Genomic DNA, 5,041 nt, shown 5'->3' on the forward strand with positions numbered 1-5,041 from the left:
GAACCACATTCCACGAGTACGGAACTTCGTCTTCAAGATTAAGATAATTCTTTAACCCAACCCGTACTTCTGCATCACCGATGATGAATGTTATCGAGTATGAAAAGAAGTTGGGTTTAAGAACCACGAATGTTTACATTGGGCCTAAAGGTCTTTAGGTTTTATCCAGTATCTTATTAAAATTTATTTAAAAATTAATATAATAAAAAATTATTTTTTATGAAAAAAATGACAATCCATCTATTTATCTATACTCTCGTATATTTTTATCTATAAACTAATCTCACTGTGCCACGTTGACATTTTTAACTTAAGTAAAATGGTGTGTTTTAGTTGTTTTGGGGTATTTTGAACTTTTTTTGTTTCTTTCACTCATTTATGCTAGTTTCTTTCCTTATTTTCTTATTTTAATATAACCTCCATATATATATTTTTACTATAACTTAACCATACCTGCCACGTGTCTTCTTTAGCAAAATAAAAAAGTACATTTTGTTTTTATTTGGATATTTTAAGTTTTGAGTTTCATGTCTTTTCAACATTTTTTATTCATCCTTTTATTGTCTTCTTCATAAATAGTTTGACTTTTTGCTTTTTTTTTTTCACTTTCATCTTACCCATTTATCATTTCCTTCATGCTGTTTCACATTTTTTTTTTAATCTCTTGCTTTGTATATAAGCTATTCCCCTTCTACTCTATTTTAAATAATAATTGCCTCTTAGCTATCAATCTTTTTTTTTTTTAAATATAAATATTATATTTTACATCTTTTCAATTAAGAACATAGTAAGAGAATAGAAACTCTTGAGCATAAAAAAAATTATTTAGAGATGATTTTGATTAAAGAAATAAAAAAGAAAAAATTTTTTGATCAACAATGAAAAAGTTTTTTGCATTTGGTGTTCTTAAGCTGTTCTTAGTTATTAGACGATAAAGCTCACTGTTTTGCTATTTTTTCAACTCACTTTTTTTATATTTTTCAATTATGTTTATTGATTCATAAGTTTGGGTAATGATGATTTAAATTTTTTAGTTGGATTTGCATTACCTTTTTTTTTTTTACAATATATTTTCTTTGTAATTTTTGAATGGAATCTAATTGGCCAAATTAATCTCTTAACAAGTTTAATCAAAATAGAACCTAATAATTGTTGTTTATCATTCTATAGAGTGTTTCAATACCATGAAAATATGATGGTTGCTATTTTTTAAAAGTATAATAATATAATATTACATTTCTTTTAATTTTGTTTAAAATTAAGTCATGGGTTATTATTGTAGTTGGTATTTTATAAAATCAAATTGTACTACTTTATTAGTTAATTGCCTTATTACATACATTTTATGTATTTAATTTTGAAATTATGGTACTTGATTTTATATCGTTTTGTAACTTTTAGGAGTTTTTTAACAAGCTTGATTTGTAAATAATGTTAAAAAAATAGATATAATAATCTTACTAAAGTGTAGCTAATTTATTTCATATACTGATCATGTTACTTTCTCTTGGTTAGTTAAAAAAAAATGAAAAAAATCAACTTTTAATATTTGTCAGAGTATTGTATGATATAGTAGTGCTAGCTGATAAAAATTACTGGTGTGCTTTGTTAGCTGTGTTTTTAGGTTGTTTTTCACCTTAATCTTTTTTTTTTAGGTGGGTCTTATTTATTTTGAGCTATTATTATCTTTTCATCATTCTTTATTGTCGATTGTGCTATAGGTATTATTCTTTTGTATGGCAGTAAGAATTAAGATTTATGTTGTTTGTTTATTGATAAAAAACATATTTTAGTGTTTTTTTTTCCTTTTTCAAAAGCTCGACAAGTTTTATGGATTTACTTCATACTTTACTAACTCCTACCTATGGTTTTCTCTATCCATGTTTGTTGTTGGAACAATTTTCACCTTTCTTAAATGGTTATGTTTGCTTAAATCTTTCACTATTTTTTTTTGGATAGTAGCTTTTTTATGTTTTTTTTTTCATTCTCACTAGATTCTCTCTCTTTTTATCATGTTTGTCCTTTTAATTTCTAAAAAAAAAAAAAAAACTCTAAACTATTTTGAATATCACATTTGATGTTCCCTAAATTAATTGATTAGTAAGCACTTTTTTTTTTGTTCATTAATTGTAAGGTTTGTTTTAGTTTGTCTTATGGTGATTGTTAGTTTTCAAGTCTTTTTTTATATTTTGTTACTATTTGTTAGTAACTTAGTTATAGAATTCTTTGTCATTTAAGTGCATGGTCTATCAGTGTCATAGATACATTTTATGCTTAAGTTCTTTTTTAATCTTTTCTTTATGGTGGGGTTTTAACTCTCTTCAGCTGTTTTGTGCCTCACTTGTTAACTAAGCATTCTTTGTCTTTTATTTATAGCTTATTTATCATTTTTTTAGTTTTTGATAATTTAGGTTGTCGTGGCCTTTAAGAGTACGCTTTGTTTCTATTTGGATATTTCAAGTTTTGAGTTTGTTGTTTTTTCAATATTTTATTCATCCTTTTATTGTCTTCTTCGTAATTAGCTTGGCTTTTTCTTTTTTTTTCCCATTTTCATCTTACCCATTCACCATTTCTTTTATGCTATTTCACTTTTTTTATTTTTTTTTATTTCTTGCTTTGTATATGGGTTATTCCCTTCTTACTCTATTTTAAATAATAGTTGCCTCATTACTATCATTCTTTTTTTTTTTTGAAACATAAATATTGTATTTTACATCTTTCCAATTGGGAATATAGTAAGAGAATGGAAACTCTTGAGCATAAAAGGAAATTATTTAGGGATAATTTTAATTAAAGAAATAAGAAAGAAAGAATTTCTTGATCAACAATGAGAAAGTTTTTTGCATTTGGTGTTCTTGAACTGTTTTCAGTTATTAGACGACGAAACTCACTTTTTTGCTACTTTTTCAACTTACCTTTTTGCTATTTTTTCAACTATGTTTACTAATTCATAATTTTGGGTAATGATGATTTGAAGTTTTTTGTTGGATTTGCATTACCTTTTTTTTTTTACAATATATTTTCTTGGTAATTTTTTGAATGGAATATAATTGGCTAAATTAATCTCTTAACAAATTTAATCAAAATAGAACATAATAATTGTTGTTTATCATTCTAGAGAGCATTTCAATACCATGAAAATATTATGGCTGTTATTTTTTAAAAGTATAATAGTATAATATTACATTTTTATTAATTTCGTTTAAAATTAAGTCATGGGTTATTATTGTAGTTGGTATTTTATAAAATCAAATTGTGCTACTTTATTAGTTAATTGCCTTATTACATAAATTTTATGCATTTAATTTTGGAATTGTGGTACTTGATTTTATATCTTTTGTAACTTTTTGGAGATTTTTAACAAGCTTGATTTGTAAATAATATTAAAAAAATAGATATAATAATCTTACTAAAGTGTAGCTAATTTATTTCACATGTTGATCAAGTTACTTTCTTTTGATTAGTTAAAAAAAAGTGAGAAACTCAACTTTTAATATTTGTCAGAGTATTGTATGAGATAGTAGTACTAGCTGATAAGAATTATTGGTGTGCTTTGTTAGCTGTGCTTCTAGGTTGTTCTTCTACTTAATATTTCTTTTTTTAGGTGGGTCTTATTTGTTTTGAGCTGTTATTATCTTTTCATTTTTCTTTGCTGTCGATTGTGTTATAGGTATTATATCCTTTGTATAGCTGTAAGAATTTAGATTTGTGTTGTTTGTTTATTGACAAAAAATATATGTTAGTATTTTTTTTTCCTTTTCCAAAAGCTCGACAAGTTTTATGGATTTACTTCATAATTTACTAACTTCTACCTATGATTTTTTCTATCCGTGTTTGTTGTTGGAACAATTTTCACATTTCTTAAATGGCTATGTTTGCTTAAATCTTTCACTATTTTTTTATAGTAACTTTTTTATGTTTTTTATTCATTCTCATTAGATTCTCTCTCCCTTTGTCAGGTTTGTCCTTTTAATTTCCAAAAAAAATCTAAGCTATTTTGAATATCACATTTAATATTCCCTAAATTAATTGATTAGTAAGCTTTTTTTTTTTGTTTTGTTTTGTTCATTAATTGTGAAGTTTCTTTTAGTTTGTCTTATGGTGGTTGTTAGTTTTCAAGTTTTTTTCTATGTTTTGTTACTATTTGTTAGTAACTTAGTTATAGAATTCTTTGTCATTTAAGTGCACGGTCTATTAGTGTCATAGATATCATTTAATACTTAAGTTTCTTTTAACATTTTCTCTATGATGGGATTTTAACTCTCTTCAGCTGTTTTGTGCCTCACTTGTTAACTAGGTATTTTTTGTCTTTTATTTATAGCTTATTTATCATTTTTTTTGTTTTTGATCATTTAGGTTGTGATGGCCTTTAAGAGTACGTTTTGTTTCTATTTAAATATTTCAAGTTTTAAGTTTGTTGTTTTTCAATATTTTATTCATGCTTTTATTATCTTATTCATAATTAGCTTGGCTTTTTTCTTTCTTTTTTTCACTTTCATCTTACCCATTCACCATTTCCTTTATGCTGTTTCATATTTTTTGTTTTCATTTTTTAATCTCTTGTTTTGTATATGGGTTATTCCCCTCTTACTTTGTTTTAAATAATAGTTGCCTCCTTGTTATCAATCTTTTTCTTTTTTTTAACATAAATATTGTATTTTACATCTTTCTAATTGAGAATATAGTAAGAGAATGGAAACTCTCGAGCATAAAAAGAAATTATTTAAAGATGATTTTGATTAAAGAAATAAGAAAGAAAGAATTTCTTAAACGACAATGGGAAAATTTTTTGCATTTGGTGTTCTTTAGCTGTTCTCAGTTATTAGACAATGAAGCTCACTTTTTTGCTATTTTTTCAACTCACTTTTTTACTATCTTTTCAACTATGTTTATTGATTTATAAGTTTGGGTAAGGATGATTTGAATTTTTTTGTTGGATTTGCGTTACCTATTTTTCTTCACAATATATTTTCTTTGTAATTTTTTGAATGGAATCTAATTGGCTAAATTAATCTCTTAACAAGTTTAATCGAAATAGAAC

This window comes from Durio zibethinus, chromosome 11 (assembly GCF_047325235.1).
Source record: "Durio zibethinus cultivar Kanyao isolate XHJ-2024 chromosome 11, ASM4732523v1, whole genome shotgun sequence".
Classification (NCBI taxonomy): domain Eukaryota; kingdom Viridiplantae; phylum Streptophyta; class Magnoliopsida; order Malvales; family Malvaceae; genus Durio; species Durio zibethinus.